The sequence below is a fragment of the Chinchilla lanigera genome, unplaced genomic scaffold, assembly GCF_000276665.1.
Source record: "Chinchilla lanigera isolate Chin_1 unplaced genomic scaffold, ChiLan1.0 scaffold00044, whole genome shotgun sequence".
Classification (NCBI taxonomy): domain Eukaryota; kingdom Metazoa; phylum Chordata; class Mammalia; order Rodentia; family Chinchillidae; genus Chinchilla; species Chinchilla lanigera.
Window position 1 is genome coordinate 7940681 of NW_004955445.1, and position 12124 is coordinate 7952804.

The 12124-nt window shown below is 55.2% G+C and overlaps 1 long non-coding RNA gene across 2 annotated transcripts; it reads right to left on the reverse strand.

The window, feature by feature from the left end:
• Window positions 1–1301: 1301 nt before the first annotated feature.
• On the reverse strand, window positions 1302–5923 carry LOC106149423. Of its 2 annotated transcripts, none has more exons than XR_001235608.1 (3): window positions 4159–5923; window positions 2695–2806; window positions 1302–1598 (listed from the first exon to the last, which is right to left on the reverse strand). It is a non-coding gene; the product is annotated as an uncharacterized LOC106149423 (long non-coding RNA). The 2 variants fall into 2 exon arrangements; XR_001235607.1 differs by having other exon boundaries at window positions 2695–2809.
• Window positions 5924–12124: the final 6201 nt, after the last annotated feature.

The window sequence follows — 12124 nt, forward strand, 5'->3', positions numbered from 1 at the left end:
TGTCCCCGGGTGCAGATGAGAAAATGGAGGACAGCGAGGACGGGCCCCGCCCTGGGTCACACGCTGCCAAGAGCTGGGCTGGGTTCAGGGCCAGGACTCAGGGCAGCGGCCACATGGGGAGCCGTGAGCCATCCCGGCCCTTTCTGGCTTTGTCCCCTGTCCACGCTCTGAGGTGTGGCCCAGATTAAGGTCTTTCTTCAGAAATTATATGTGATCCAAAAAGTCCAAAGTGGCCCCTGGTCTTTCTACCCCTGAGCCGTGCATGGCCCAATAAGTGCTGGTACCAAGGGGCCTCCATTTTGAACAACCATATCCTAGATAGACAGCTGGTAGATAGATAGGTAGATAGATAGATAGATAGATAGATTATTGGTTGGTATTGACTGACTGCACCCACTAAACCGTGAGTCCTGGTAGGGTAGGGACGCTGTTTGTTCACTTCCACTCCATCTGTAAAAAGCAACTGCCAGGCAGCGTCTACTGCAAGAATATTTGCTGGTGAGGAATGAGCTTGTGATTGTTTAGAATACTTCCCAGCTTACTTCTTTGTAACTTTTTTCCTCCCGAGGTGCTTGGCTAAATGTCTAAATACCACTGAATTTCTACCTCCAGCTGCTGAGCGAGCTCCTCAGCCCGCCTGGGCCTTGCTGTCCTCAGGTGGCATGTGGCATCCGCATGGGACCTTCCTGAAAGTGACCACGTGTGCAGCATGTGTGACAAGGTCGGAGTTGGCAGCTGTCATCAAGGTTACTATTTGTTTCCATCTGCAAACAAGGGCAGGGGATTTGGGGACAAAGGTGACGGAGATGCTATCTCAGGGTGACTCAGGAATGCATCATGGAGAGGTCACAAGAAAGGTCACAGTGTCCTTGAGAGGTGATAAGTCACCCACTGCCCAACGAACTTGAGAGGAAATGGGTGACTCGTGGTTCGTGTGAGCCGGAAGTGTCCACAGGAGCATTGCTCAATCCATGTGGGGACAGCAGGGCCCTCCGATACCCGTGCACCCCGAAGATGCTGGGGGTGGTATGCATGCCAGGCCTCATGTGGGAGGGGCTCCCAGCCCTGCAGCGCTGCAGGAGGCGTGGAGCAGCCCGAGTCCCTCCCGAGAGGAGGCCTGGCCTCCCACACTGCAGTCTCAGGGACTGGTGGCATCTTCTCCTGCTTGGGTCTTGTCCTCTACTTCCACCAGGTCTGATCACTGAGGCCTCTGTCTAGTGGGCCCACCAGAGCTGGCAGGTGGTCTCCTCTCCAGCACATTTCCTGGTCACAGGGAATGGGGACCGTGGTGTCCAGCCTCCGCAGCGGTGAGACGGGGGCCCTTTGCATGACTCAGGAGGCGGGTGTGGAATAGCAAGGGCAATTTGGGAGCAACCTCTTATCTATAGGGTTTGCCACCTTGGTCAGGTGCTCTCGACACTCTCTAAAAGGCTTTAAATGTAAAGATCTTGTTATCTCAGGATTGGTTAATGTGACAGCTCAGAGGCGCCAGTGAGGACCAGCGTCCTAGGACTTGGGCTTTATCCTCCAGCTGATTCTCCTCATTGACACAAAGTGGCTGCTGCAGCTCCAGACTTCACAGCCCCTCCCTCATAACACTAGAAAGATAAAAGCTTATTATTTTTTTAATCTAAGAGGTGTCTTGTAGTATGGTTAGTTACAGGTGTACAGTTGCACAGCAGATCTCTAGAATGTAATTGTCCTCCATGACTGAAACTTTATACCCATTAAGAGCAGCTCCCCACAGCCTCCTGTCCCCAGGTCCTGGCAGCCGCCAGTCTACACTCTCCCTACTGGAATCACAGCATTGTCACCTGTGACCTGATTATATCACTGAGCACAGTGGCCCAGCAGTCATCCTTCTGGATATTTATCTAAAACCATTGAAATCAGGGTCTCTCGACATTCGCTACTTCATGTCCGTTGCAGCTCTACTGACAGTTGTCAAGGTGCAGAAACGGCCTACATGTCCATCAAAAGACAAACAAGATGTAGAAGGGGTCTTCATCCAGGTGTGGGGGTGCACACCTGTAATCTTAGCAGCCTCAGAGGCTGAGGCAGGAGGACCACAGACTCAAGCCTGGCCCAGGCAACTTAGTGACTTAGCAAGACCCTGCTCACAATAAAATAAAAGAGGAGCAGGGTTGGAGCTCTTGTGAAGGTCCTGGGCAAAATCCCCAGTAACACACACACACACACACACACACACACACACACACACACACGCACGCACACACCAAAATTTTGAAAAACAGAGGAATCTGGGGTCTGTACAGAGCCCTCTCATGACCCCAGGGTTCCTGTAGGATGTTCTGCCAGGGATGCCAAGGGGACCTGTCCCTCCCACGGGGTCAGTTTGCTGTCCCCGAAGCGGGGTGCTAGGCCCAGGGTCAAGGAATATCCAGAGAGAGCAGAGAAGCCTGTGGATCTGCCGCAGCGGGCAGGGGGACCGAGCCCCTGCCCCCTCACGGGTCCCTGCCTGAGCCCCAGAGGCTGCCGCGGGCAGGTGTCCAGGCCTGAGGGCTGAGCAGACCAGGAAAGAGGGGCAGAGCTGTAGAAAGGAGAGGGGGCCCCATGCCTGCCGGGAGCCAGCGCTGTCCAAGCCCGAGGCGCCTGATATGCACACACACAGACACCGCATGCCCTCCACCTGCAGGACGCTGTCCCCAAGGACGTGGCTCTCCAAGGTCTCACCTCCGTGACACAGGCACCAGGGCCGCAGCGATGATCACACTCCTGGTGTGTCACACACCGGACACTACTGTTACGAGGCTTGCTGGGGCCGCAGCAGTGGGAGACATTCGGTCTTCTTCCCACCAGGCAAATGAAGAAATGGGCAGAGAGAGGTAAGCGGCTTCCCCAAGGCCACACAGCTGTTCAGTGGCAGAGGCAGGATTTGAACCCAAGCCCTCGGCCACCAGAGCCTTGGGTCCTGCTGGGACTCCAAGTTCCCTGTCTGCAGCACAGGCCCCACCAGAACCCGGGGACAGGAAGGGGCTTGGGGAGGCGCAGGCGGTCAGGGTGCAGGAGGAGTGTTCGTGCCCGCGCTGACTCCGCCCCAACTCCCAGCCTCAGACGCTTCCTCCCACCTGCCTCAGTTGCCTCCTGTGCCAAACGGGGAGCTGAGGCTTGGCCCTGTGTGTGGCACCTGCCAGCCCACGGTGGCTCTGCTCCAGCGCCGCTGCCTGGGGCAGCTTCTGCCTCCACCTGCAGCCTGAGGCCCGGCCACAAACACCACCCCCCTGCCGCGCCCCTCTGGCCCTCTGCCGGCTCCGTCCCAGCCTGGCATCCTCTGCCCCGCACACCCCACGGTGACGGTGGTGGCGACAGTGACGAGAGGCGCCCACACAGCACAGAGGGCGCTGAGAACCGGGGTGGGTGGCAGCGCCGGCGCTTGGAGGCCGCCAGAGGCCGGGCACACTGCAGGGAGCCGCGGTGTGGCCAGCGTGGGCTGAGACACGCACACACACGCACACGCACGCCCGCGGGAGCCAGAGCAGCCCGTGCCGAGCCAGCGCACACCGGGGCTCGGGCTGCGCCTGCAGCCATCTTAATGAAAGGGATCTCTGGGCACAGCGCTGCCCGCTCCCCAGGGCACGCACACAAGGGGCCATCGTCAGAAGGCGGGCGCGGGGCACCTCTCAACAGGCTCCGCTGGCAGGGGTGCCACTTGTGGAGGCGGAAACTGGCAGCCCGTCTGCCCGCCCGGGGACCCTGCTCCTGCAGAGCCTCCTGCCTGGTTCTGATCCCTCCCAAAGGATCAGCTCCCAGGCCGCCTTCCCTCCCTGACTCCTGGGCGCTGATTAGCACTCAAGGGGCAGCAGCCAGGGCTCCCAGGGAGCCCTGTTCAGAAGCACGGAGTCTGGACATAAAGGCTCACGCTGTGTGAGTTTGGGGAAGTGGCTTTCCCTCTCTGAGCCTTGGTTTCCTTGCCCATAACGTCAGGTCATGACAGCAACTGCCTGCCGGGTTGGTGGCACAGAAGTGGTGAGAGCACATACAACACCCAGGCCAGAGGCACAGCTGGAACCCGGAGAGCACTGGGCCTGCTGCCTTTCCCTGGGCTGGTCACTGCCCCTTCTTCTGGAGGCGCTTGTTCCGAGGCCCTGGCACACGGAGGGGCCCAGCACCCAGCAGGTGCTCAGTGATGGCACTCACCTGTCAGACGGGCTTGTTTCCTCCTTCACCCCTTCCGTTCCTCTTCTGCCCGCCTTGTCCTTGCACCCACTGTGTGCCGCGTGACCGGTGGCAGCAGCTGTGCCTGGAGAGGTCCCATCTCATGAGGCCCGTGGGCTCCCGACAAGTGTTTGTTGACTGAATGACAGAAGGCAATCAGAGACCATTGCCACTTCCAAGGAGCTCCAGGACCCTGGAAGGAGAGGTCGGGGACCCTTGATTGACCCATCGGGGACTGTACTGTCTGGATCCTGCCTGTCCCCAGTCTCGGTGGCCCCTCCCCAGGCAGCCACGGCCCCCACACCCCGGCCCCACGCTCTGAGTGGAGCTCAGAGTCAGCACTCCCCGGCCTGCTGCCCAGGTCTTGACCTTGGACCCTGCTGGACACCATGGACAGTGTCCCGTGAGCTCGGTGGCACCCCTCCCACCCCAGCGGTAACAACCGGATATCCCCAGGCACAGCCAAGTGTCTTGAGGGGAACTATAGACTGCTCCCCATCGAGACCCCCTAGGCTGAGGCCAGGGACTTGGATCTGCCTGGCTTCCTGCTGTCTGCCCCTGTGCATGCAGTCGGCACTGAAATGTAACTGTGGAGTGAATGTTGAATAGCTGTCCTCTGTCCTAGAATTCCTTTTTACCCCTCTTTCTCTGGCAAACTCCTATTCATACTTCAGGACCCTGGCAGACAACTTGTATGAAGAAAGAGAGCCAAGCAGGAGCTGGGTAAGCAGGAGAGCGACTGCTATGGGCTGTTCTCCGCCTGGGACCCCACTCCAGCCCCCTACGGTGGGCCAGATCTTCCCGGTTGCCAAGAGGATCCAGAGAAATGGATTTTACATAGAACAGCCTTGCGTTTCAAACACTGGCCACTGATTCAGTTCTTAAAAGTACTTTAAGGGCCGCAGCAAACATATCTCCAGACTGGACTTAACCTGGGGCAGCTCCTCCAGGTCTGCTCTGGGGTCTCACAGACGCAGTCACCAATGTCTTCCCACACCCCGCTTCGCAGTGCACACTCAGGCAACTCTGAAGGTGGGCGTCAGGCAGGGCAGCAACCCCAGCACAGGACGGATGCCCAGGAAACAGGCCCAGCGTAGGCCTGGAGGTGGGGGCTCCGTCTGGGGACAGAGGAGGCTTGGGAGGACCCAGCGTTCTCAGGGGGTGTTCATGCCCACACTCCTTGGCTTCTCTGAGAAATACAAACAGGGAAACTGAGGCAGGCAGGGCTAGCGCTCCCAGAGACCCAGGCCTGAGGTCATGGCAGGCCTGTAGGGAGCCAGCGCCTGGCTTCTCTGAAAGCCCTCCTTCTCCAGGGCCTGGCCAAGAGCCTGCTCCTGGAGCTCCGCCCACATCCAGCACCCGCTCGAGCATCTGCCCTTTCTGGGATAGAACTTCCCGGAAGCAGGGCATCAAGAAAGCCGCTCTCAGGAACCCAGGCCTGTCCTGCTCTGGGGAGGCCACGGGGCCGTGGGCAGAGAACAGGCTGTGGACCCAGGTCCCCGGCCCTCAAAGCCACAGCCCCTCTCTGGGGCTGTTTCCACCAGCCGCATCTCCCAGCCAGACCCCAGGCCACCGGCACCCCCACCCCAGACACCAGGGACCCACAGACTGACCCAAAGCTGTGGCCCCTAAAGACTCTCCGATTGCGTCCACACCTGTCACAAGCAGCCTTCTCACAGGGCGTGGTGGCACATGTCTGTCATCCCAGCACCCTGGGAGGCTGTGGCAGGAGGATCTCAAGTTTGAGCTCAACCTGAGTCATTTAGCAACTTAAACAAGACTCTGTCTCAAAATAAAACATAAACATAAAAGCCAGGTTGGGGAATGTAGCTCAGTGTGGGAGCCCTAGGTTCAATCTCCAGTACTCCACACCCGCAAAAATGCAGGCTCCCACAGAAGGAGCTCAGCAGGCACATGGCACATGGTTGATGCCAGCCAGGAAGGAAAGGATGTGTCATTCTGTGTACACGTCCTCCTCCCCGAGCTGAATTATCGACACCCTACCCTTTCCTTCCTTGCCATACTTACTCATTCAACAAACCTTGGATGAGCATCTACTTGTGCCAAGGTCTGAAGACTTCATGGAGAACTGCACTCTGCACCCCTGGAGCTTACAGTCTGGAGAGCAGGTCCCCCAAATTATAAGGTCTTATAGGAGCAAGAGCTGTGCAAAGAACTCAGGATAAAAAGATAAGGAACCCTGAGGAGCAAGGGAGAGGGGAGATCAAACAGGCCCTAGGGCTTCTGCAAGAAGGGTAAGGTGGGCAGAGGGAACAGCTAGTGCAAAGGCCCTGGGGCCAGGGTACCCAGCATATTAGAGGAACAGAGGCCTGGGATGGCTGGTGGAGAGAAACCAAGGCAGACTTAGAGGTGACAAGGTGGGAAAGGGAACTGGGGACCCACTGTGCAGGGCCTGGCAGGCTGCAGAGGGAACTCTGACTTTTCTGCCAAGTGAGATGGGTGCCATGGGAGGGTTTTGAGCAGAGAAAGGTCATCACTTGACTTTCTGTTATTATCCCCATCTTAAAGGGATTGAGGCCAGGCAAGGCTAAGTCCCTCTCCCAAGCTCATGCAGACGGCAAAGGACAGAGACGAGACATGAGGTTCCCCAAAGCCAGAACATTCCCAGTGACGGCCTCTGGGTGTGGGGTGAGTCAGGAGGCCAGACTTGGGGGGTGCTGCTCTTTGGAGTCCCCCGGCCCTGTCTGATGCCTGTCCCTTCCCCACAGCGGCCCCAGCTCCGATATTCTGGGGCTGCTTTGCCTGGGGTGGGGCATCCCCTCCCCCATATGCATGGCAGATTTTTGGCAACAGAATAAATCAAGCCATTTAAAGGACCGCGGTGCTAGCAGAGGGGTGACAGAGACGGCCCAAGTAAGACCCCGGCCTGCGAAGTCAGGCCCACAGCAAGCACAATCACTTTCTTTTTCTTGTAAAGGGAAGAGAAGTTGTCAGGCTGCTGGTTTCGCTCTGAGCGTGTCCGCTGTCTTTCCAGTAACAGCCGGGAGCCACCCATGGGGGCTGGGGGCTGCGGGCTGCGGAGGATGCCACCCCGCCCCCCGCTTCACCTCCCGTGGTTGTGGTATCTGATTTTCCCTCAACACCAAATTGAAACTGTCCGGGGTGGAGGCAGGCAGCATGGAGGTCGCTGTGGTTGGCACAGGAAGGTATTTTAGGCGCCCGCCTGCAAGGGTGGTGAACTTCTGGTGTTAAAAGCAGAATTGCTTTTCAGTAAATGCTGTTACTCAAAAGGAAACTGTCTGTACCACGGCCACCCTGAGCCTCTCCCAGCTCCACCCTCTGCCAGGCCAGAGTGGGCAAGGGGTCAGCCCTGGTGCCCCTGGAGCCCTCAGTGGACCCTGGCCTACTGACACTGAAGACCGAATCCCACAGCCCACTGGGCAGTGCGCCTCGAGCAGCAGTGCACTCGGTGTTTAAAAGTCCCAAGAACTGGGCGTGGTGGCCCAGGCCTCTAATCCCAGCACTTGGGAGCCTGAGGCAGGAGGATCACCATGAGTTCAAGGCCAGCCTGGGCTATATGGTGAGTTCAAAGACAGCCTGAACTACATAGTAAGGCCCTGTCTCAAAAAAGACCAAAATAAATAAATATCCCAAGACCAGCTTGGCAGCATGAGCTAGAGGAAGGCAGAACTGTACACCGCCAGGGAGGCTGCCCCTGGCTCTCAATCAGGTGGACCAGGGCCCAGGCCTCAGCTCTGCCACCTGCTACTCCTGTGATCTTGGTCAAGACCATGCACCTCTCTGGGCCTCGGTTGTCTTTTATCCTGGGTCAAGGAGGGGCCGTGAAGATGCCTGTTTCTCAGGATGCCTGGGGAGCTTGGGGAGTGGGAACGCGGGCCTCCCGGGCACAGCTGGCCACCTGAACACGGGCTCCAGTCCTACCTGCCTCACCTAGAGAGGTGGCCCTGGGCTGTGGCTCCACCCCACCACCCGGGTCACCGCATCAGTGTGTCTTCCTCCCACCAGGTCCAGAGGGCCGGGGACACTCAGTCTCAGCAGAAGTGACCCCGATCTGCAGACCCTGCAGCCCGAGAAAGGAGCCCAAGCCTGAGCCCCTCCCGAGGCCAGGAGACGATGTGCTGGGGCCCAGGCTGCCGCCTGCCACAGGCTTTTTTGCAGCGCTGCGAAGTCACAGCCACATTCACCGAGCAGGGACCACGGGCAAACCCTGCACTCCCAGTGCTCCCTGGATGGTTTCATCCCGTCTCCATGGCAACCTACAAACAGGTCCTCACAGGTGGGGAAACCGAGGCCTAGGCTGGGGAGGGGACCGCAGCAAGCTGATCTGTGTACCCAGGCTGTCCCTTCTCCGGGCCGTTTCCGTGCTACCATGATGTCCGAGATTTCCGCAGTGCCTTCAGGCGCTGAGGATACCACTCGTGCGTGGTAGCGTTATGAACTGTGTTCTTCTGAGGCTCTTGAGAGTCACAGGCAGTTGAAATAAACAGAGACCCATATGCCCTTCCCGGCTTCCCTCAGAGATGATGCCCAGGGAAATTACGGGACAGCATCTCAGCCAGGGTAGCGACAGTGACATCGCTCAGACCCAGAGCATTTCCATCCCCAAAGAGCCCTCACGCTGCTCTGTCACGGCAAACCCACTTCCCACCCCAACCCTGCCCTGACCCAGGGCAACCACTAATCTCTTCTCCGTTTCTATAATTGTGCGGTTTCAAGAACGTTCTATAAATGGAATCGCACGGTATGTAACCTTTGGGTTGGGCTTTCTCACTCAGCACAATTCCCTGAGGCTTCATTTAAATTGTCGTGTGTGTCAATATTGGACTCCTTCTCAGTGCTGAGCGGCGTCCCGTGGCATGGAGGTACCCAGTTTCTTTAATTATTCGTTGTACGTGGGGATCTGAGTTACTTCCAGCTTTTACCTTTTATGAAGCAAGCTCCTCTGAACCTTTGTGCACAGGTTTTGGGGGTGTTGTTTTTGTTGTTGTTGTTTATGGCACAGGGGATTGAACCCAGGGCCTTTATACTGAGCTATATCCCCAGCTCTTTTCTATTTTTAGGTGGAGTCTCACTCAGTCACTAAGTTGCCCAGGCTGGACTTGACCTTACAATCCTCCTGCCTCAGCCTCCCAGAGTGCTGGGATGACACATGGGCACCACCACTCCCAGCTTGTGCATTTTCTCTGTGAAAATAACTACACTTCTAGGCCCAGGAGTGCAAATACTATATCCCATGGTAGCTGCAAACTGTTCATGGTCCGGCACTCCCTACCCTTTTCCATTCCCTCTAGGAATGCACGAGGACTTCTCTCCCGTCCTCACCAGGTTCCGGTGTTCCTATCATTTTTTTATTTTCGTCCTTCTGATAGATGAGATGAAAACCCACTGTGGCTTTAGTTTGTATTTCCCAGTGGCTGAGGATGAGACAGGCTTCATTACTCATTCTCTTCTGTGTGTGCTCTCCAGTGAGACGGGTCTTCCTGTCATTTGCTCGTTTCCTATTTGAATTTTTTTTTTCAGTGGCTGAGTTTTAAGAGTTCCTGACACATTCTAGGTACTAGTTCTTTGTCACATAGGCAGTTTGTAAGTATTTTCCCCCAGTTTGTAGCTTGCCTTTTCATATTCTTAACAGGGCCTTTTACAGAGCAAACACTGTTTATTTGGAGGGGTCCAAGTCATCAATTTTTGCCTCTGATGAATCATGTTTTTAGTGCACAAGTCTAATACAATTCCTTGTATTAGATCCTGAGATCCTGAAGTCGATTTTCTAATGGTTTTTATCTAAATATTTTGTAGTCCTGCAGCAACAATTCCTTTTGAGTAACTTTTCTCTTGCATGGGATGTTCAATGCTCCAACTCTACGTATTGCATTTTGAATTGCTTTTGCATCTTTGTCGAAAGTCAGGCGGGCGTATCTGCTGGGCGTCTGTTGTCGGGTTCTCTATTCTAGCCCACTGGTCTGTGTCTATGCCTCTGCCAGTATCAGATTGTCTTCATTCCTGCAGATATATAGCAAATCTTAACATTGCATAGAATGATCCCTCCTACTTACAGATAATTGTACATTACATTTGAATTCATTGATAAGGTGACAAACTCTGTTCCTGGAAGCTTTTCATTTAAAAAGAGAATATTGAAGCTGAGATGGATGGTCAAAGGTCCACCAAAGATTCACGTTCTTTCTCCAAAGTATAGATCTGCTGTAAGTAGCTGTCCAGTTGGCACTACATTTCCCAACTGCCTTTGCAATGGGGTGGAACCATGTGACCAGCTCTGGCCAATCAAATTGTAAGGGCAGTGATGTGTCTATCATTCTGGACTGAGATGGTTGGACAAGGGCACCGCCTCCTCCCTATTACCCTTTCCAACAACAACCAGAAATGTCTGCATCTACAAATGAAATGCTAATATTTTTAAATTTTACAAATCCAAATAAAATGCAATTTATAAAATGTCCATGCATGTACGTCTTTACACCTTTTTGTACCCGTGACATACTCGTGGTTAGGGAAATAAATATTCTAAATCCTATAATCACTGTTGACGCTCATTTTTCCTTCTACAACTGGAAAACCAGAGGCCCAGTGAGTGAACAGGGTTTGCCAAGGTCGCACAGCAAATCCAGGGCTGGGCCCAAAAAATTCCACTAGTTAAATATAACTGATTTTCATGAACCTTTGATTCCTTCTCTTGAAGGACAGACAAGTGAGAGCGTGTGTCATCCCAGACTCCAAGTGGACAATTACAAAAACAAATCATAATTAATAACTCCTTGTGAGGCAGTCACAGAGTTTCCGGGCAAGGCAGCCCATTTTGGGAGAAGTAATTTTAAGACTTCCCACCTTTCATGGGGTTTGGGGAACACTTTAAAATAACTCCTAATAAACATAACTCGTGAAGCCGTGACCTTTGGAATGAAGCCCTTACCTCTGAAACCCACTCAGCCTTTATGATGTGGGATTTGCCTGTGTGTTGAGGTTTGAGAGGGAAAAAAAAAGACCACGAGTGACTTATGGAAAACAACCAGAACCATCCTGCAGCTGAGTGGGCCGGAGGGCATCAGAGCCACTTTAGAGGAAACAGGAGGGAGGGTGACCCCAAACTCCTGGGTCAGACTTGCACGTCCTTGTACCTGGCAAAGGCCAGTTCTGAAGAGCTGTGACTCCTTGACCACACCATACCTCAGTTTCCCCACCTGTTCCACAAGGCCATGTGAGTGCGAGGCACAGGGCCTGGCACGGAGTAGGCCCTCAGCTCAGGTTTGCCCTGGTAGCACTATTACAGGATAAGTGAACCTCTGGGGAGAAAGAACTGAGATGGTCGGACTCCTGAGTCACGAGGGTCTCAGCCTGGACTTCATATTCCTTATACGCTGCCCTGGACCCCACCCCAGAAGCTCCCCCGCTGTGGCCCCTGGGTACCCGTGGGCCTGGGCTCCCTAAAGGTCCCATCAGTGACTGTGGGCCAAGAGCTAGAGAACTGCCTGGCACAGCCCAGCCTCCTGCGGACCTGTGTGCGTTGAGGTTGGTCAAGCTGAGATGACAGCTTCTCCTTCCCATGCAGCGCTGTGCTTGCGCTAAGCTCTCACCTTGTGGCGGTGCCAGGCCAGCTTCACTGATTTTCATTCCTGTTGCCTGCATTCTCTGTGTCTCTCTGGCTCTACTGCAAGCAGGCTCCAGAGCGCCTGTTCCCAGCCGCTTAAAGGTAGGGTGCCACCAGCTCTCCCCCTGCTTGCCCCTTGCTGGGTGTGACATTTTCTGAGACTAAGCACAGCGGTTCCAGTCACGGAATCTGGATCTCTAGGGCTGGCGCTCCAGCCCCTAAAGTTTTTAAAAATGCTCTTCCAGCTGGGTGTTGTGGCACACACTTGTGATCCCAGCACTCTGGGAGGCTGAGGCAGGAGGATCACAAGTCCAAGCCCAGCATGGCCAACTTAGTGACTTAGTAAGATCCTGTCTCAAAAAA